Raw genomic sequence first — 22,659 nt, 5'->3', positions numbered from 1 at the left:
CTTACTCCTTCTTTGATGCTCCTTTCTTTATGTACATTAAGAGGTCTATTGGCAACAAATTACCTTGGTTTTTGTTTGAGAAAGTCTTTATTTCTCCTTCATTTCTAAATGATGATTTTGCAGGGTACAGAATTCTAGATTTTTTTTTTTTCTGTCAGTATATTAAATATTTTACTTTACTCTCTTCTTGCTTGCATGGTTTCTGAGAAGTCAAATGTAATTCTTATATTTGCTTCCCCATAGGTAGGGTGTTTTCTTCCCCCTCTGGCTTCTTTCAGGACTTTTTATTTTTGGTTTTTCTGCATTTTGAGTGTGATATGCCTAGTCGAAGGTTTTTTTTTTTGGTGTTTATCCTGCTTGGTGGTCTCTGAGTTTCCTAGATCTGTAGTTTGGTGTCTGACATTAATTTAGAAAAATTCTCCGTCATTATTGTTTCAAATATTTCTTCTGTTCTTCTAGTATTCTTATTACGTATATGTGACCTATTTTGTAGTGTCCTACATTTCTAGGATATTCTATTTTTTTTCCAGTCTTTTTTCTTTTCAGTTTTCTTTTTTTAAAGATTCATTTATTTCAGAGAAAGAGAGCACGAGCGCGTGCGCAGGGGGAGGGGCAGAGGGAGAGGGAGAGAGAGTCCTAAACAGACTTCTTGGGTGCCTGGCTGGCTCAGTCGGTAGAGCACGCAACTCTTGATGTCAGGGTTGTAAGTTCGAGCTTCATGTTGGATGTAGAGATTACTTAAAAAAAATAATAATAAAATAAAAATTTTAATAGTTCAGGTTTTCTTACCCTGGCACTGATCTCCATGGAAGTTTCTATTCCATTAATTTATGATTCTCTGTATTTGTCTGTTTCTTCAGTTCTGGGAGTAGTGATTTGCCCTATGACCTCACTTTTTTTATGCATCTAGAGTTTTTGCATTTTCAGTTCATCTTTTTACTTTTTGTTAGGATGAAGTGGTAACTTCTAGAGGTATTATTTGCTGAGGTACAGTGCTGGGGGCGGTAAAGATTTGGGGGGATGTATTAAGAGCTGAGTTTGAAGTCTTATTTGGTGTCCAAATGGATGATTAAATTTTTGAGGTTCATGCTCAGGAGAGAGAATGGGGCTAGAGATACCATCTATATGCTGACAAATCCCAAGTTTGAATGTAAGATCTTGAGACTGGATAAGTAAGGTCACTTAGAGGTAAATGTCAGTGGACAAGAGGGCAGGGACTGACCTTGTGCTCTCCAATGTTCTGAGGTGGGAAAGAGGCAGAGGAATTGCAGCTCATAAGGAAGAAGAAGAAAACCAGCAGTGTGGCATTTTGCAATCCAGGTGAAGGTCTTTCAAAAAGGAGGGAGAGAAATGTTGCTGTAGAGTCAATTCAGATGAGGCCTGATATTAACCTTTAGATTTCATGAGGGGTGGAGGTCATTAGTGACATTGACAAGCAGTCCTATGGAGTGGAAGGTAAAAAGCCGTGGAGTGGATAGAAGAAAAAATAGGACAAAGAAGGGAAGTGAAATACTGCATAGAGGCAACTATGTGGGTGACTTTTATTATAAAAGGGAGCAAAGAGATGCTGTAGTCACTGACAGGGGTTTTGTGGTCAAGGGAGGTAAATGATCTGGTCACCAATTCCAGTATGTGTGTATATGGGGCTTTCCCATACCACCAAGCAATTCTTAGACCCCTGCTGAGTGTCCTACAATTCATCTCAATTCTGACACTACCTGGAGATATCATCAGATCGTACAATTTAAGGGCTGAGTCCTATAAGACCATCTCCACTCCCCTCTACCCCCAACCCCCAAAGTCACACTTCAGACACCAGTCCAGCATGTCAACCTGTGCTCCTGGACCTATTGGCTATAGATTAGAGGTTCCAGCAAATTCCTCCTCAGGTTCAATTCATTTGCTGGAGTGGCTCACAGAACTTGAAGAAACATTTTACTTACTAGGTTACTAATTTATTATAAAACTGGGCGACAGCCAGATGGAAGAGATGCATAGGGCAAGGTATGGGGAAAGGGTGAGGAGCTTTCATGCCCTTGAGTGTGCCACTTTCCCCACATCTGCACGTATGCAACACGGAAGCTCTCCAGCCTCCGTCCTTTTGTGTTTTTATGGAGGTTTCATTACACCGGCATGATGATTGTGTCTTTGGCCATTGGCGATTGATTCAACCTCCAGCCTCCCCGCTGACACCACGTGAGGGGCTGGGGTGACACTGAAAGTTCCAACCCTCTAATCACAGGTTGGTTCACCTGGCAACTAGTTCTGATCCTTGGGTGTGGCCCAAAAAGTCACCTCATTAACAACAAAAGACACCTTTAAGGCTGTCATCACTTAGGAAATTGTAAGGGTTTTGGGAGTTCTGTGCCAGAAATGGGACAAAGACCAAATGTATATTTCTTATTATAAATCACAATGTCATCGGAGGGCTCTTTTTGTCCTTCCCTTAAGGTGGGGATCGTTACAGAATGTTTGTATGCTGATGGGCATGGTCCTTTGGGAAGGGAGAAAAAAGATGTGGATTTTTGTCAGCTTGAAACCAGTATTCTGTTTTAAAAATGGCTTGGAGATTGTTGGTGTTAGGTTGAGTTTTCTCTACCCCACCCTCTTTAGGGAAACTTTATAATTTTATTTTTCTCTTTTGGCTTGCTTAATCTTATTGTGTATCTTGACAGATTTTTATCTTTCACATTTCTGGTAAATAGTGATTATTAGGAAGTTGAACCAATTGTGTATAAAAAAATGTAAAAGACATTTAGCGGGGAATGTGTTTCCTAAGACCCATTGTTTACCACAAAAAGGAAACCACTGACTTCGTATTACATCAATGAAGATAAAATTATTTTGTGAACACAGTACTTCTTTTATGAGTAACATTTTTCATACTGTGCGCAAAAGAAATTATTTTATGAAAACAATAAGTTAATGGGAATTGTAGGCTTTGTTACAAGTAAGAATTTATTTAGAGAGCCCTTAAACAATCAGATTTTGCTTCATAACATTTTAAATTCTTCTAATTGTGGAGTTATTTGCTATAATTATGAAAAAATATAGTTTAAGCAGCTTAAATGTTAGGTATTTAATTCTTAATTTCTTGAAATAAAAATTTTAGCTAATTTGAGGGAGAAAATATAGCAATACAGGATGGTAGGAATATTTACTTTCATTCTGAAGCAGAAGAAGGAAATCAAATTATTGTAACTATAGCTAATATTATAGTGAGACTATATTTAAGGTATAAGTAGACCATACATCATAACCTTGTATCTCCCCTTCTATTGTAAACTCATGCTTCGTAGAAGAGTCCTCAGGTAAAGTTTGATAGAAACAACCAAATTTATAGAACATAGGGATGTTATACTAAATTTGGGGTCATTGAGGACAAGCCTCCTTGGACTTCTCAGTTGGAATTTTATCCTCTACCCCGGCCCTCCCCTGCCTCCCACCTCCCATCCCTGCTGGGCAGAAATATCTCTAAATGTATCTTTAGCAGCAATAAGGTCTCCCAAATTCTGAGTATCTAAGAAATGTACCTGTGGAAAAGCATCTCAGAAAAGCCAGAGATTGTAAGATGTTTAGATTTTAAACTATGTTGTATAATAGACACAACTTTGTTATATAACTATGGCCCTTGCGCTAGTGTGGTGATTTCCAACTTTATTTGGTCTACATATAATTTGCACATAAGGAGATAAATGTATATATGGATATATGTCAGATAGTGATAACTTCTATGATAAAAACAAAGTGGAAATAGGAAAGTAACATAGGAGGCCTATCTAATACTGCGTGGTCTCCTGAGCCTTCTTTTTCTTTTACCAATTGGGAATAATAATAACCCTACCTCCTCAGGGTCGTGTGGACTTAATTGTCTGCGAAATGCACCTAGCAGAATGCCTGGTATCATACCAGATTATCCACTATGTGTTTTCCTTTTCCCTTTCTTTTTGTAGTTTGAGTCCTCTAAATCTCCAGGGTACAGAGAATGTGTAAACCATGAGTTTAAACTAGAATGTGTTTAAACCATGTCCTTTGTGTGGTTTTGAAGTTCTTGTTGAAAAGGTAAATGATAAGATGAATGAACCTTGAGGATATCATGCTTAGTGAAATAAGCCAGTCACAAAGGACAAATCCTGTGTGATCCCGCTCCAGTGAGGTCCCCAGAGTAGACTCCTAGACAGAGAAAGTAGAATGCTTGTAACCAGGGGCTGGGGAGAGGGAATGGGGAGTTAGTGTTTAATGGTCACAGAGTTTAAATTTTGCAAGATGGAAAGAGTTCTGGAGATGGATGAATGATGGTGATGTTTGTGTAACAGTGTGGATGTACGTTAATGTTACTGAACTGCACACTTAAAAATGGTTAAGATGGTACATTATATGTTAGGTGTATTTCACACGATTTTTTAAAAAAACATAAATGATGAAACTACTGTTTTTGTATGCCTTGCCTTTCGTATTTTTGGTAGATATTACTGAATCAAGTTGTCTCCCCCACTTTTTATTGAGATATAATTGACATACAACACTAAGTTTAAGGCATGCAGCATAATGACTTGACATATACTGTGAAATGATTATGAATCAAGTTGCTCTTGACTAAATAATGAAGTAGTGGGTTACTGTTCTTACACCATGAATCTGTATGAGATTCCCATCCATTGAAAACTATTGATTATCAGAAATTTTCATCATCTTAACTTTCAGAGGTATCAAACCTTGAACTATTGTTTTTAGGGCAAAGAGTGTAGTGTGGCTGGAAAATACAATTTTTTCAAATTTTCAATTTGAAAAATATTTATAGAGCACTTATTCTGTTGAGTGAATAATAGTAACCACATTTGTTGAGTGATATATGCTGGCTCTTAGTTTATACTTAATAATACTTATTATAGTTGTAGCACTTTATGATCTTTATAAAATAGTCCTTGAAGGTGTGACGGTTGAGAAATCCAATGCTCGAGTTGGATAAGTGATTTTCTACTTTAGAAATGATTTTAGAGGAATTTCAGTGCATCGAAACAAAGAGTGGACATTCTAGATGGAAAAAGAATGTGGGTGTAGGAATGGGATATGTTTGCATGGAGCAGAGTTCAGCCTGACTGTAGTCTAGAGAATATTAGGGGGATGTGCTAGCAGTTGACTTTCTGCCATTAGGATCTTGACTGTGAGGCTAATAAATTTCTGGACTTTATTCTGTAGGAATTAGGAGTACCACTGTATATTACCAAGCCAGAGAATTTTGTGATCACAGTTGTGCATTTGGCAGCAATCGCTGAGGTGCATTGGAGTAGTAAGAGAGGGGAGGTCAGATGCAAGTTAGAATGGGCACTTAGAATTCTTTTGAAGTCATTAGGAAGAGTATTTTAGTATTTAGTATTGGAGTCAGAGTGCAAGTGATTGGAAATCGAGGATAAGTTGATAGGTGAGAAAGAAGAGGCACAAATGTGTGCTAGGAGGAAATCAAGAGGAGTCTATGGTGCGTGAATGTAAGTGAGAAAATTTTTTTTTTGCTTAATGGTCATCTGAATATATAGGTCAGATGTAAGTGTAACTTTGAAAAGGGAGGATTTGGAGAACCTAAGAGCATAGGAAGAGGGATTTCAGCACCCTTGAATTGAATTTGAAGAGTTTACATTGGGCATCCTCTTTTAGTTTAAGAGACAAGTTATCTGTAGAGTTCAAGACTGTGGTGGGCCTGGGAGCTTAAAGAGTAGAAAAGTTTCAGCGTCTCTAAGACAGAACTCAGTAGGGTCAACCATCACTCTTTAGAGCATGAGATAGATTGGTAGGAATAGTGGTGTACTTTGTCAGTTTTTTATACAAACTACTTGTATAGAGTAGACTTTCTCTCTTATACAATATTGGTTGTATAATCAACCGGTAGTTGGGTTGGTTACACAGAAAATTTGTTTAAAGTGAGGAATCATTAGAAAGATACATACCTTAAATATTTCATAATTGAAAAGTATAAAATGCTTATACATCATCAATCATTTGTATAACTCAGGCCTTCTCTTTAGGATATTTTTTAAGGAACTTGGCTTTTTCAAATCATACAGCTTAATTTTCAGAGACCCAGCATTTTCTTTGCACTCATATTTTTGATGTAATATTTAAGTTACATAATTATTGCAAATACAATTGGCATAAACAGATTTTGGGGCAGATATAGTTTACTCTTGGTAAGCATGCAGCTCAATTGTTAGGGAAAAAATAAGACAGTGTAACACAGAGGATTCCCTGCCTTCCCCAAGAGGAAATTGAAACTTGAAAGTTCTGGTTCATTTATGGTTTAAGATTAGCAAGAGTCCTGTTTTATCTTGAATCCAGTGCCTTTCCCATTATATAGTGTTGGAAGGTGATAAGGAATAATATGGGAAATACTGGTTAGTGGTGAAGAAGCTACAGACTACATATATATTTTTTTAATATAGTAGCTTCATTAAGATATAATTCACATACCATGCAAATCACCGAAGTGTACAATATTCACAAAATTGTGCAGCCATCACCACAGTTGATTTTAGAACATCTTCAGCATCCCCAAAAGAAACACTGTACCGATTAGCAGTCATTCCTCCTCTCCCCCCACCCCGCCCTAGTCAACCACTAGTCTATTTTCTCTGTATGTAGATTTGTCTATTCTAGGTACTTCATATAAATAGTATCATGTAATATGCGGCCTTTGTGGCCTTTTGTGATTAGTTTCTTTTACTTAGCATAATGTTTTTAAGATTCATCTATTTTGTAGCATGTATCAGTACTTCATTTTTGTTTGAGGCAGAAATATTCCATTGGATGGGATATACCACATTTTATTCATTCATCAGTTGATGACATTTGTATTGTTTCTGCCTTTTGGTTATTACAAATAACCCTACTATGAACATTTATATACATATTTTTGCATGTATATATCTTATTATTTCTCTTGGTATATAACCAGGAGTGGATTGCTGGGTCATGTGTAACCGGTTGTTTCCTGTATTTCACTTTTACAAATAATCCCACAACAGTCCTGCTGTGCGCTTGATTTTGTGAGTGTACAAGTATATCTGTAGGAGAATGTCCCAGAAATAGGATTGTTGGGTCAAAGGATAAAGTCATTCTTAATTTTGTAGATATTGACATTATCACCAGCAACAGAAAGTGCTTATTTCTTAGGGTACTTTGGGGTGTACCTTTTGAAATAAAGGCAGTTCTAGGGTTATTACCCCAAGTCCCATAAGGTATATGTCCTCAAGTACTAGGGAAGCACTCTTATGATGATTGCTCTTGTGTCATTAAGGAACAGTTAATTATGTTTAGATGGTAAGGAAATTTATAATACATTTGAGAAAGATGTTGTGGGTGGCAAAAAAAATCTTTAGATCCTTCAAAAGACTAATTCTCATTTTGTTTTCTCTCTCCAGATAGTCTTTCCCTTTGTAGTTGAGATTTTTAGACAAGAAAGTTCTTCTTGTCTAGATTCTCAATGATAAAAACTAATTTCAATAATGATATTCTATGAAAACTGCTAAAATGTTACAACTTCTGTTTTAAACATGGGTATTACTAATAACCAACCATATTTCTTTCTTTTCTCTCATTTTTTGTCTTCCAGCCTTTAACATCCCATATTCTGCTTTGTACATGGTGAATCACTACTGCTTTGCACCAGCGAGCCCACTCGTGTGCCTATAAAGTACAAGCTCCACACTGAAAAAGCTTCTAGATGGATCCTTTCCCAAATTGGTGTCTTTTCTACAAACTCTGTGCCTCAACAACCTGTTCTAAGTGGTAAGGATATGTACGTTTTATTTTTTCTATTTATTTATTTATTTTATTTATGTATTTATTTTTTTAAAGATTTTATTTATTTATTTGACAGAGAGAGACATAACGAGAGAGGGAACACAAGCAGGGGGAGTGGGAGAGGGAGAAGCAGGCTTCCTGCAGAGCAGGGAGCCCGATGCGGGGCTCCATCCCAGGACCCTGGGATCATGACCTGAGCCGAAGGCAGACGCTTAACGACTGAGCCACCCAGGCGCCCCCTTTTCTATTTATTTTTTTAAAAAAAGATTTTATTTATTTGAGAGAGAGACAGAGCACGAGGGGGAGGAGGGGCAGAGGGAGAGGGACAAGGGGACTCCCCGCTGAGCACTGAGCCTGACTCGGGACTCCATCCCCGGGCCCTGAGATCATGACCTGAGCTGAAACCAAGAGCCAGACACTAAACGGACTGAGCCACCTGGGCACTCCAAGGATATGTACTTTTTAACAGAATAATAGAAATTTGTGAAAACAATTTTTTTGGGGGGGGGGATTGCCTTCCCCTTTATTGTGCCTTCTCTTCTCACAGATGAGTAATACCTGCATTTTTTTTTTTTTTTTGCTAATTTTTAAAAATCACATCTAAAAATAGCAACATCAGATTTTTGGAGGCTTCAAAACATTCTTTCCATGTGAGATTCTAGGTCCAGTATAATATCTGATATTTATAAAGAATATAAAAATATATAAACAACTGTGTGTATACATTATGTACTCTATATGTACTCCATTAATCCCTTATTGGAAGGTTGGGTAGTTCATCCCGTTACTGTCTTTTCCTATCTATTTAGGTACGTTGAGTCCACTGGGTCAAGAACGTTGTCTTAATTCCTATTGATGTACATTATGTAGTTACATATTTATGGAGATGATAAGAGAGGTGTGTGATGCCAACTCTTCTTTTTTTAGCCTGGCACTATGTGTGCCTTTTCATATTCTAACAGTTTTTGGAAGCATAGATGCTAGTTAGCCAACATGTTTTTTGAACATCCCTGAGATTTACTCAATACATTTTTGGCTGGGTGGGGGTGGGGTGGGGCAGAGGCATAAAATTGAGCAGAACCAGTTGTTGTTATAGGAGACGTTTAAAAGAAAATTATTGAAGTAGGCTTATTTTGAGTGTTAGTCAACAAATATTTACCAAATGCCTGCTCTTGATGCATGGAAATATATAATGACATTTAGCACTGTAGAGAAGTAAGTCACCAAATGGAACCATGGTGTTAGGTGAGGATGCCAGGTAGGGAGGTTGAGTGCAGAATGGGGTACGTTTTAGCCCTAGTTATAATCATTAATTGCATTGTGTTTTTGAGCGCAAGTTAATTAGCCTTAGTAGAGCTCAGTTTTCTCATCTATGAAATGAGTGAATTAAACTAAATGATTTATAAGGTGTTTTGGTGCTTTCATACATCTAACACTTTTATGATTGTAATGAACAAATTGGTAGATTGTTGGTTTTTTGAGGATACCTTTCTTCTGTAACCCCTTTGATAGATTTTTAGACTATATTCTTTGAGTTACGGAGTTCCAATAAGGCTTCCACTAACCGAACATTTTTCAATTAATCGTTTTGTTTTGATGTCTTTTATTTCTCTCCACATTTTTATTCTTCTCTTGACCTCTGGAATTTTCCATTATTTGACTCCGATATTCCCTTTCTGTCTCTTGTATCATGTTGGTGGCTCTCATCACGCTTCTTTGTCTGCCTAGCCTCCATCATTTTCACCTTACTAATTTTCCAGGATCACTACATCTTAGACCAGAGCTTCCGGTCCTGGGCCCCTTACACATACAGATAACCTTTTGAAATAAGCTTGGGAGAAGGGTGTGATTCTTTGGCAGGTAGTTGAAACCAGTTAGTTAACCAGCATTAGTTCACTGGGACTGGAGCGTCAAAATTCTACATACTGCTCACACCCCACCCCTTCTTACCTTAGGCTTCCCCATCACCTGGAACACTTCTGTTTCTGAGGTTTTGGAAAGTTTCCTGTCATGATCATTACCCTCTGTCACATCCCACTTCTCAAATCTGTTCTTAGTCTTTATTATGACTTGCAGTTTCTTGGCATTTTTTTGTTTTTCTAACCAAGTGAGCTATTTCCTAGCCTCATTAGCTTTCCTCTTACCCAAACTCCATGATCATTCTTGCATCTTATATTCTCTTGCCTTTTAAAAATTCTGAGTAACTGCCTTACCAAATCTCAAACCTAAGTTCCTTTGCCATATATATCCTTTCCCCCCTAGTTCTAGATGCTTGATATAGTTGGAAAAGGACACATGACTAAGTTTGGATCTACTCAGCAATCATTTACTTGATCCCTGAACTGGTTCTTTTCAAAGTTGGCTTCTTATCATTCCTTTGAAAGATCCATACCTTGTCACAGTCCAGTTGCTTTTTGGGGTGATCTAACACACTTCTCTGACCTATTCTTCTTTTTACTTCAGATTTTTTTCGGTGTCTGAATAAGAAATGTTTGCTTTATTTTTAATTTTTATTATGGAAAATTTAAAATTTATATAAAAATAAACAGACTATTGTAATGAACCCCCTTGTATTCATCACTCAGGTTTAATAATTATCAAATCATTGCCAAATTGTTTGTCTATCTCCCACCGACTTCTCTCCCACTCCTGTATCATTTTAAAGCATATCCTAGACATCATATAATTTATTTTTATTTCAGTATGTATTCTTAAAGTAGCAGATCTTCTTTTAAAAAATACAACTACAAGGGGCGCCTGGGTGGCTCAGTCGTTAAGCGTCTGCCTTCGGCTCAGGTCATGATCCCAGGGTCCTGGAATCGAGCCCCGCATTGGGTTGCTTGCTTGCCGGGAGGCCTGCTTCTCCCTCTCCCACTCCCCCTGCTTGTGTTCCTGCTCTCGCTGTCTCTCTCTCTGTCAAATAAATAAAATCTTAAAAAAAAAAAAAAAATACAACTATAATACCATTATCACCTTTAAAAAACAGCAACAATCCCAATGTAATAAAATATCCAGTTGGTGGTAATTTTGATTCTTTTATACATTTTTAAAGCAGTTGACTTGATTGAATCAGCATCTAGATGAGCCCTCCCTTCATTGCAATTTTAATTTTTCTCCTAAGGTTGTCCTTGTCCTTAAAATTTATTTGTTGACGGGCGCCTGGGTGGCTCAGTCGTTGAGCGTCTGCCTTCGGCTCAGGTCGTGATCCCAGGGTCCTGGGATCGAGTCGCGCATCGGGCTCCCTGCTCAGTGGGAGGCCTGCTTCTCCCTCTCCCACTCCCCCTGCTTGTGTTCCTGCTCTCGCTGTCTCTCTGTCAAATAAATAAATAAAATCTTTAAAAAAAAAAAAAAAAAAATTTGTTGACAAATTGGGTCTTTGTCCCATAGATGTGGATGCTCCTGATTACATTCCTGTGAAGTGATTGAACATACTCCTCTGTCCTTTGTATTTCTTGTTAGTTGGTAGTTGGATCTAGAGACTTACTCAGATTCAGGTTCACTTTCTTTTGGCAAGTCTGTGTGTTTTGGCAAGTGTCTGGTGCACACAGCTTTTAGTTCTCCCTCTTTTAATGTTGATTAGTTGACATTTGTGCTCAATGCTTTAGATCAGGGGATGGCAAACTTTCGCTGTAAGGGGCCTGATAGTGTGTATTTTACCCATTGTGGGCCATCTGGTTTCCTCTGATGCAACTACTAACTTTGTCCTTGAAATGGGAAAGCAGCCATAGACAAAATGTAAATGAATGAGTGTAGCTGTGTTTTAATAAAACTTTATTTACAAAAACAGGTGATGGACTCCCTGCTTTAGGTCTATTAAATAATTAGGGGTTGCAAGATAGTGATGTGTTAATACTATAGCTTTACTGTTCATTTATCATGTGAAATCTTCTATAAAGAGAAACTGTTCCTCATATACTATTTGTTACCTACTTGTATAGTTTGTATAGGAAAGGTTGGAGAAAAGCTTGATAGTTTCCCCTGGCCTACCAGTTTCAAAACAATGAGTTGTTTATATCAGCCTTCTGCAGTAGTGATCAGTTAGGGTTGCCCCTTCTCCCCTAGACTCATTAAGGACTCTTAGATTTAAACGTAATGGATTATTTTTATTGATGCTTAAATTATTTAAACTTTGGTCAGTCGGAGCCTTTTAAAGTTGCTTACTGAGTTATTTTGACATGGCTCTAGTAGTTTTTGATAGCTTCTTGATTATCTGGTATGACAAGGAGTTCCAGGTACATCATGTACATTTCCTCCCTATGCCTGGTATCCCTGGACCCGAGGGACCCCGATTCCTTTACTGGGGAATAGGATTTTAAGACTATACTCTGGGCTCTAGGGGTTCTCATTTCTAATGGATTGATCATTGTTTCTAGGTATTTTCAGTAGTCAAAATTAGGGGAGAATTTTTTTTTAAGATAGAGAACCTCATGAGTTCCTACTGATACTTCCAATTCTGTTTCAGCTCTATAAGAGTTTTGCTCAATCTTTTTTTATTTTATATCTATCTTTCTCAGCTAAGAATCCTGGTTCCCAGTGACACCAGGAATAATATAATTAGAACATTTCATAATTCCTCATTTTGAGTACCTCTGTATGTTATACACACAGAAGTCTTAGAATAGCAGTACCAGTGTTAAAACTTTCTGTCTTCTTTTGCTCAACATTTTGTCTGTGAGATTTACCAATGTTGTATGAAATAGTAGTTTGTCTTTTTCATAGCTGTGTAGTATTCCATTTGTGTGAAATGCCACAATCTATCTGTTCTCCAGTTGTGGATATTTGAGTTGCTTTAGTTTGGGATAATTATGAATAAAGTTGCTGTGAACATTCTTGTACATGTCTTTTGGTAGACATAGGTGCTTTTTTTCTTGGATATGTACCCAGCAATGGAATTTGTAATTCTTTTTTGATATGGGGCACATTCCCTTAGGAATGTTTAGTCAAAGTACTGTGTGTATTAGTTATCTATTGCTGTGTAACAAATCACCCCAAAACTTAGTGGCTTAGCACAGCAAACCTTATCTCAGTTGCTGTGGGTCATTTTCTGTAGGGTGCAGCATAACTGGGTGCCTCTAGCTCAGGGTCTCTCATAAAGCTGCAATCTCAGTGTCAGCTGGGGCTGCATTCATCCCAAGACTCAGTTGGAGGGGGCACAAAGGAGCCCTTGGGGGTGCTTTCAAGCACAGTCAGGTGATTATTGGCAGGTCTCAAATCCTTTCTAGCTGTTGGCCAGAAACGAGTTCCTTGGGCTTCTCCCCAGGGCACTTAACAACACGGCAGCTGGTTATTAGGTTGGAGCAAAGGAGAAAGGGTGTCCAAAATGGAAGCCATGGCCTTTTCAAAATCTGTTCTTAGAGTGACAGCCCATCACATATTCTGCATTCTTTTAAAAAAAAATTTGTTGTGTTAAAAAATATATGTATATAATAGAATATATAACATGAAATATACCATGTTAACCATTTTTGAGTGTGTAGTTCGTTTGCATTAAGTACATGCACATTGTTGTATAATCACCACCACCATCCATCTCCAGAACTTTTTCTGTCTTTCCAAACCACAACTCTAGACCCATTAAGTATTACTAACTCCCCATCTCCCTTTTGCCTCAGCCCCTGGCAACCACTATTCTACTTTCTGTCTCTGAATTTGACTACTCTGGGTCCTTTGTAATTAGAATCATATGGTATTGGTCCTTTCGTGACTTATTTCACCTTAGCAGAATGTCTTCAAGGTTTCATCTGTGTGCACGTGTCAGAATTTCATTCCTTCTTTTAGGCTGAATAATATTCCATTGTATGTATATACCGTGTTTTATTTATCCATGCATTTATTGATGGACATTTGTTTCCTCCTTTTGGCTATTGTGAATAAATGCTGCTGTGAACATGGGTGTTCTGTTGCATTCTATTCTTAGAAACAAGTCTCTAAATACAGTCCCTATTAAAGAGGAGGTAATTACCTAAGGGTGTGAATACCAGGAAGTGTGGGGGTCTTGGGGCCCCTCTCAGAGGCTGTCTACCATACTGTTTAAGTGGGTCTTAATAATTGTTCTCTGTACAGCTATGCCACCAACTGGATATACATTTAAGTTCATATATTTTAATTTTGATACTTAGTAATTGTTCTAAAATGTAATTTTGTTTTATAATCCTGTATAACAGCTTCATATTTCCAAAGTCAAATCTGCAAAACAAGATTTATTCAAAGGAGTCCGATTTCCATCTCTGGTTTCTCTATTTTCCCTTCTAAGTAATTGCATTCTAAAAACTTGTTCTTCTGTTCTGGTTTTTTTTTTTTTTTTTTTAAATATAAGCAAAATATATATTAATATTCTTCCTTTCTCACATAGAATGCTGTATGCCTTACTTTTTTCACTTAATAGCTCCTGGAGATCCCTTCTTAGTAGTAAATTACTTATTCCTTTTATAGCTACATTGAGTGAATAGACCATAGTTCATTTAGCCAGTTCCTAATTGGTGGGCATTTGAATTGTTTCTAATTTCTTGTTCATAGTACTGCTATAAATGGCCTTGTGCATATACATGTCTTTTTATATTTTGCCATTGTATATTTGCGACAGATTCCTAGATGTGGAATTGCAGGGTCAAGGGGTAAATGAGTATGCAGTCTTACTAGATATTGCCGGGTTTATCCTCATGTCTCTCTCTCTCTCTGTTCCCATCAGTAATGTGAGAGTGCCTATTTGTCTATACGTAACCTTAGCATCAGAGTATGTTGTCAGATTTTTGTTTTTTTGCTGAATGGAATAGCCTTGTTGTTAATTTCCATCTCCTTATGAGTGAAATTGAGTATCTTTTTTTTTTTTTAAGGTATTATTTATTTGACAGCACAAGAGAGCACAAGAAGCGGGGGCAGCAGAGGGAGAGGGAGAGGGAAAAGCAGGCTTCCCGCTGAGCAGGGAGCCCGATGCGGGGCTTGATCCCAGGACCCTGGAATCATGACCTGAGCCAAAGGCAGACACTTAACCAACTGAGCCACCCAGGCGCCCCTGAATATCTTTTTTTAACTTTTAAAATTTCTTTATCTTTAGACACTTAAGTTAATGAATTTTTAAAGATAATATTACACCAAATTTACATTGAGGTACACAGTGGGCTGAATATATTTTAATATGGTTAGGGCACATATGCTTTTCTTTTTCTGTTAACTGTCCTTTTTTTTTTTTTTTTAAGCCTCATTTTCTCTAGGTTTGTTGGTATTTTCTACTTTATAAGCCTTTTACGTATTAGGAATATCAGTCTTTTTTTTTTTAATTTTATTTATTTATTTGAGTGAGAGAGAATGAGAGATAGCATGAGAGGGGGGAGGGTCAGAAGGAGAAGCAGACTCCCTGCTGAGCAGGGAGCCCAATGCGGGACTCGATTCAGGGACTCCAGGATCATGACCTGAGCTGAAGGCAGTCGCTTAACCAACTGAGCCACCCAGGCACCCAGGAATATCAGTCTTTTTGTCTGTTTTCTTCTTCCTGGCAGTTAGGTAGAAGTTCTTCTGATCTGCTTGCTTTATTTTGCTTCTCCTTTTCCAATGTTACATTTATTCTTCACTGTTTGGTGATTCCACATGTACAGCTCAGACCTAATCCACTATTTCTTCAACTCAACATTCCCCAGATAGAATTCCACTTTATCCCCAAACTTGATGTTCCTGTGTTCCCTTTATTAGGTAATGGCATTATCATTTTCCCAGTAGAGCACCTGAAGGGATCTTTTGTGGTGTATTTATCATTGAGCAAGTGTTCATTAAGCCCCTGCCAGGTGCTAACTATGGGTACAGACACTAGGGAACAAATAGTCATAGTCCTGCCTCTCAGGGAATAGTCTATGGGGGGGGGGGTGTTAATCAAATATAAACACAAACCCATGTCTGAATTTGTGGTTCATATTTCAAGAGAGAATTTAAAGGTTGGGGCATGTGACTAGATTGGAGGGGTTAGGAGGGTAGCCTCTTTGAGAGAGAGACATTTAAACTGAGATTTGAAGGCCAGTTAGGGTTCACCTGGTGGAAAACACTGAGGTGCCAGTTTCCAGATATAGAAAGCAGTGCATGAGGGTCCTGAGGCAGGGAAGAAGTTGAACTTCTAGAAAATGAAAAGGCCCGCTTGACTGGCATGGAGGGAGGAGGGGTGGAGGGCCTTGAGATGCAATATGGTTTACTTTGTAAAACAATCACTCTGGCTGGGGTGGGGGGAATGCTTGGGAGGGGATCTTGCAAGTTGGTCAGGAGGCTGTAGTAGTATTTGTGAAGAGTGTTGGTCTCCCATTCGCTCAGCTGTGAAATTCTTTGAGTTCTACTTCAGTGCTTTGTCCATGCCTCCCATAGGCTTTGTTCAGGAATTTCTCTCTTGACTAGTCCAGTAGGTTTTTACAAACTGGTCCTGCTCTTTCAATCTTTCTTCCTATCTGCTTCAGAAGGTAACTTTTAGAAATCACAGGTCTGTTCATGTCACTTCCTTTCTCAAAAACTTGTGGCAGCTCCCTGTGTTGGTTAATTTTGTGTGTCAACTTGACTGGCTTAAAGGATGCGCAGAGAGCTGGTAAACAGGATTTCTGGGTGTGTCTGTGAGGGTGTTTCCAGAAGAGATTAGCATTTAAGTCAGTAGACTAAGTAAAGAAGATCCACCCTCACCGCTGTGGGTGGGCATCACCAGTCCTCCTAGGATCCAAACAGAACAAAAAAGCAGAGAAAGGGTGAATTTGTTCGAGCTCCTTGTGCTGGGAGTTCCATCTTCTGCTGCCCTCAGACATTTGAGCTTTAGGTTCTTGGGCCTTTAGAGTCTGGGACTTACACACAGAGCAACCCCCTGCCCTCCTGACCCCCACCCTGACCTTTGGCCTCAGATGAGAGTTATGGGAGTTATATCATTGACCTCTCTGGATCTCAATTCCTCGTGGAACTCCTACTGAATTACACCACTGGCTTTCATCGTTCTCCAATTTGCAGATGGCACATCATGGGACTTCTCCATAATCACTTGAGCTAATTCCCACAGCAAATCTCATATATATCTCTCTATATATCCTTTTGGTTCTGTTTCTCTGTAGTCTCTGAACCCTGACTAATACACTCCCTCATTGTGGAAAAATGAAAGCCCACCTGAAATTGGAGGCTCTGTCATTTTCTTTAAGCTTCCAAGTGAGACTGCTTTCCTTTAGACAACCAAACTGATATGTTTCTACCTCTTTTCTTTAGCTCATGCTCATCTTCTGTCATGACATCTCTGCTTCTGGAACCCTATCTTCTCTCTCTTTTCCCTAAAGGCTCTCCTCAGATCCTGACTATTCCCCAGTTCTCCTTAAATCTCCTCAGTCAGGTTGACTTTTTTTTTTTTTTAAAGATTTTATTTATTCATTTCAGACACAGAGATACAGAGAGAGAGAGAGAGAGCATGAGCAGGGGGAGAGGCAGAGGGAGAGGAAGAAGCAGGCTCCACGCTGAGCCAGGAGCCTGATGTGGGGCTACATCCCAGGACCCTGGGATCATGACCTGAGCCGAAGGCAGACACTTAACCATCTGAGCCACCCAGGCGCCCCAGTCAGGTTGACTTTTAACCCACATACTCTATTTCCCTTTTTGATGTGTCAATTCTAAAATTTGTCACAGTGTCTGTTGTATCAGAAATATTCATGTATTTATTTGGAGTGCAAAGAAGCATGTATTTTTTATTTTTGTAACTAATAACTCAATAGACATTTGTTGAATTGTATGAAATTAGGGAGCATTCAATGTGGTAGATCACTTATCAGAATCTCTTGTAAAAAGAGACAAGTCTCAAAAAAAATATCTCGTATTAAACCTTCAGGTATAGGAAACTCTTACTTCCCTTTTGAAATGGTCTTTACAATTCAGTGAACAGCAAGTAATACTTAAACTGTCTATACTAGTTTGACGAAAATATGTTTATATGGCAATATCAGAGAGCTCTTATGACTTCCGGTGGGGAGGGAGGGAAATGGCATGTTTAGAGCATTCAGTATTTGATTTCCGTGGTGGTGGAGAATGGCCAATAAAATCATGACTGTGTAGTATATCTAAATCTCTTCTTTTACCTGAGGTATCTTGTGGACTAATCTTCTACTTGGCTAATTTTTTAATCAGGTGTCTTGCTAGGTTGAATGCAGTAGTCTGCATGTTGACAAATACTAGTATACTTGATTCTCATATGTGATTTTGTTTATATATATCAGGGCCGGCCAGCATGTTTCTTTTGGGAAGAGTACTATCATTTACTGCTTGCAAACTTGCAAAAATGATTTTCTGTGTTCCATCTTTTTTTTTTTTTTTTCTTACAGGTCTTCTTTCTTATTTCTTTCTTCTTTCCTCTCCCTCTCTCCCTTTTCTCCTATAAATGAGGTTAAGTCACTTTGTCTGTTAGTGTAGCTTAGTATTGTGTAACTGCACTACATACACGGCTACCTTCTCATCGGAGGTCATTTCTCTGTAATTATAATGGAAATGGGGTTTATATAGATTTGTTTTACATGGCACTTTTCTGATATTAATGTAAGTTTTAGTCTTTTTGGATCACCTCTTGAAATAAATGACTGTTTTTTGTTTTCTTACATATTGATGCAATAAAATGATTGGGAGATGATAATAATTTTAATAATTCCATCCTGAATGGGATTTCTTTTTATCATTGGAAATGCAGTGGGGACTAAACCTTTTAAACCTATTTTAAAAGTAAATTTCCTAGTGACGTTTCACATTTTTGGTGTTGCAGCAATAGTAACTAAAGAGAAGTGTTTTGGTTGTATTATTTTAAGGTAAAAATATCTTCATGGAAATTTTTAGTGAGCTTGCTTAAGATGAAATTGGGACATTAAGTCTTAGTTTCTGCAGTATGGTTTTTTAAAAAAATTACTTTGAAACCTTAACTGGGGCAGGTGGTTATAGGTAAGAATCAAATCATTTGGTAGTGTGATCTTCAATCATATTGCATTTAGTTTGGAGTGATGAAAGTTTTTATTTTTAAAACCGAGAATCTATGAAACAAAAATGTTTCATGCAGCTCATGGTTTGACAGGTTTATGAAAAGCTTAAGTAATAAAATTGTCATAAGTGAAATATTGCATTCCACATAGGATTTATGTAACTAGTAGTTAGGGTGAAAAACCTGGTGAGGTGGGAGAGTGACTCAGTTCCTTGCTTTGCACTCTCCTCTTCTGTTTCCTCTCTCCTTTCCAATCCTCCATGAGAATTCCGGCTTCCAATACAATCACAACCTTAATCCAGAAGCCCAATCTATTAAAAGATAAGCATTGTTATTTTGTAATGAGTCCCATTTGTGCCATATTGGAACTTTCTACAACACTCTCCTTGTAGGACAGTTGAGGAGGGATGGTCCTAGAACTGGATGAATCTCAGATTCCATAAGGTCATAGATCTGTCTTATTCACTGTTTGTGTCCTTCATTACCTCGCTTGATAAACCATCAGGCTCAGCAAAGGTAGTAGAATTATGTCTCTTTTTATTTATTACACTGTACATGGTATTAGGTTTTTCGAAAGATTAAAATTTTTTTCTTTCCTTTTTTGCTTTATTATAATAAATCTTCCAGTTAGTATTTACATCTAGCCTTATTATGATTTGGATGTATATCAAGATTCTTAAGAAGAGGAGCATAATCTAAATTGAGAAGTTGGTTCAGAGGCAGCATTCCAGGGGTATTATTCTGATGACCCTGAACTCTCCACTAAACTGAGCCAGGGACCAAGTACTGTCTCAACATAAAACAGGAATAAAGGAAAAGGGGCATAGCAGGGACTAGGAGAAAAAGGATGAGTTAAGTGGAGTGGGGGAGAGTTTCATTTTAAACCACAGCTGTGGCAATTGATACTTGTATACTTTGTCAGGTTTTCCCTATAAATGTAGAGACTGCTAACTGAATTTTGCAGCTGATTGAATTATCACCAATGTTTAAACTGAGCACCCATCTTTGGGAAACATTTTAGGTTAAAGATTATTTTAAGAACTCTGGCTAAAACAGAGGAATGTCACTTTCCTTTATAAAGTTGTTCTAGGACTTTTAAATTAATAGTAAGACATTAACAGAAGAAGATTGAATTTAGTCTTAAAATAAGCAACAAATCTCTGTGATTTGTTGGCCATAATATAATTTCTCCTTTCTCTCTCTTTTTTAAACTTTTTAAAAAAAATCGATTTCTAGTTTCATTTCACTGTGGTTAGAAGAGATGCTTGATAGGATTTCAGTCCTCTTTATTCAGACTTGCTTTGTGGCTTACCATATGATCTATTCTAGAGGATGTTCCATGTGCACTTGAGAATGTATATTCTGTTGCTTTTGGATGGGATGTTCTGTATGTATATATTATATATATATGTATATATATATACACACACACACACACATCTGTTAAGTCTGTCTGGTCTAACATGTCATTTAAGGTTGATGTTTTCTTATTATCTGTGTGGATAATCTATCCATTGATGGAAGTGGGGTATTCAAGCTGTTATAGTATGGCTATTTCTCCATTCATATTTGTTAATGTTTGCTTTATATATTTGGATGCTCCTATATTAGGTTCATAAGTATTTACAAATGTTATATCCTCCTGTTGGATTGACCCCTTTATCATTATATAATGCCCTTTGTCTCTTCTTCTCTTCTTCCAATCTTTGTTTTGAAGTCTGTTTTTTCTGATATAAGTATAGCTACCCCAGCTTTCTTTTAGTTTCCATTTATATGGAATACCTTTTTTTTTTTTTTTTTTTGAGAGAGTGTGTGCTTGTGTGTGGGGAAGAGGGGAGGGGCAGTGAGAGAGGGAGAGGGAAAGAGAGAATCTTAAGCAGGCTCCATGCCCAGCTCTGAACCCGATGTGGGGCTTGATCCCAGGACCCTGAGATCATGACCTGAACAGAAATCAATAGTCGGATGCTTAACCACCCTGGTTCCCCTGGAATATCTTCTTCTATCCCTTCACTTTTAGTCTGTATGTGTTCTTACATCTAAGGAAGTCTCTAGTGGGCAGCATATAGGTTTTGTTTTTTAATCCATTTAGCCTGTCTTTTGATTGTAGTATTTAGTCCATTTATATTTAAAGTATAGTTGTTGATAGGTACGTACTTATTGCCATTTTGTTCATTGTTTTTTGGCTGTTTTTAGTTCCTCTCTGTTCCTTTCTTTTCTTTTTTTTTTTAATTAATTAATTAATTTATTTGAGAGAGAGCGAGAGAGAGAGCATGAGAGGGGGAGGGCCAGAGGGAGAAGTAGACTCCCCGCTGAGCAGGGAACCCGATGTGGGACTCGATCCCGGGACTCCAGGATCATGACCTGAGCCGAAGGCAGTCGCTTAACCAACTGAGCCACCCAGGCGCCCCTGTTCCTTTCTTTTCTTGCTCGCTTTGTGGTTTGATGACATTCTTTAGTGGTATGCTTATATTCCTTTTTCTTTATGTTTTGTATATTTACTGTATGTTTTGTTTTGTAGTTAAGATTAGCCTTAACTGTAACAACTTATATCTATAACAGTCTATTTTAAGTTGATAAAATAGTTGCCAACTTAAGTTTGATCGCATTTGCTCCACATTTTTACTCCTCCCCCCCGTTTTTGATGTCACATTTTACATCTTTTTTTTTTCTTTCTCTTTTAATCTTCTCCCTTCTCCAACTCTCAAAAAAGTACCCAGAGATTAAATGCAAGGAAGCTCAAAGAGCCAAGGTAAGCCAGCCCAAGATTAGCAGGCTCCCTCCCACAGGGGCCAAAGTCTGGGCACTGGGATCTCCACTCAGAGCCTGGTAGTAAAAGCTGGTGCGGAATAAGGTGGTTCCAGAGGCTAGCAGTAACTGGGGCACCCCCAACAGGGCCAGGCTGTGTAAGAAGTGGTGTTTGTTGGCCTTGTCAAAGAGCTCGTTCCCATAGGCATCTGGAAACCGGGTGCTTGCACCCCGTAGGACGCCAAGCCTCAGGCCCTGGCTCTGGACGAGGCACCAAAGCGGCAGAAAGCAGCCCGTGGCAGTGGGTGGTCATGCGCTGAAAGAACCTACATCTTTTTATCTTGTGTATCCCTTAATTAATTATTGTACTCATAGTTATTTTTACTACTTTTGTCTTTTTAAGGTTAATAATAGGTGATGAATCTATTATTTTTTATTATATTTATCTTTCCAGTGAGATTTACTCTTTGATATGTGTTCCTTTACTGATCAGTGCTCTTTCTTTTCAGCTTAAAGAGGTCATTTTGATGTTTCTTGTAAGGGTGATTTAGTGGTGATAAACACCTTTGGCTTTTGCTCATCTGGAAATCTCTCTCTAATTCTGAATGGTAACTTTGCTTGATTGGAAGTTTTCTTTTCAGCATTTTGAATTTATTATGTCACTCTCTTTTGGCCTGCAAACTGTCTGCTGAAAAATGTATTGATAGTCTTATAGGAGTTCCCTTTTACAAAACAAGTTATTTTTCTCTTGCTGCTTTTAGGGTCTCTTTGGGTTCTTATTTGGAACTCTCTGAGCCTCCTGGATCTGGATGTCTGTTTCTGTCCCCAGGTTAGGGAGGTTTTCAGCCATTCTTTTTTCAAATGAGATTTCTGTCCCTTTTTTTCTTTTCTTCTGGGAGCCCTGTAATGAGAATGTTAGTCAATTTGATGATGTCCCGTAAGTCCCTTAAGCTATCTTCACTTTTTTTTTTTTTCCATTCTTTTTTTTTCTACTTGCTCCTCTGATTGGGGGAGTTCTACTGCCTTGTCCTTGAGTTTACTTATCCTTTCTTCTGCTTCATCTAGTGTGCTGGTGAACCTCTCTCTTGTATTTTTCACTTCAGTTACAGTGTTCATCAACTCTGGGATTTCCGTTTAGTACTTCCTATATTTTCCATCTCTTTGTT

General features: G+C 38.1%; 1 protein-coding gene and 1 pseudogene across 1 annotated transcript in view; one reads left to right on the top strand and one right to left on the bottom strand.

The window, feature by feature from the left end:
- Positions 1-22,659, top strand: part of FRYL (FRY like transcription coactivator) — a 255,835-nt gene that overhangs the window by 28,938 nt on the left and 204,238 nt on the right. Inside the window, exon 2 of the mRNA XM_078068586.1 lies at positions 7,604-7,779. The gene's annotated coding sequence lies outside the window, so the exon portion shown is untranslated. The remainder of the gene's footprint in view (positions 1-7,603; positions 7,780-22,659) is intronic.
- On the bottom strand, positions 21,485-22,609 carry LOC118536326 (transmembrane protein 256 pseudogene; annotated as a pseudogene).

Source organism: Halichoerus grypus, chromosome 3 (genome assembly GCF_964656455.1).
Source record: "Halichoerus grypus chromosome 3, mHalGry1.hap1.1, whole genome shotgun sequence".
Classification (NCBI taxonomy): domain Eukaryota; kingdom Metazoa; phylum Chordata; class Mammalia; order Carnivora; family Phocidae; genus Halichoerus; species Halichoerus grypus.
The sequence above is the reverse complement of the archived record's forward strand: the minus strand, read 5'-3'. Positions and strand labels throughout refer to the sequence as shown.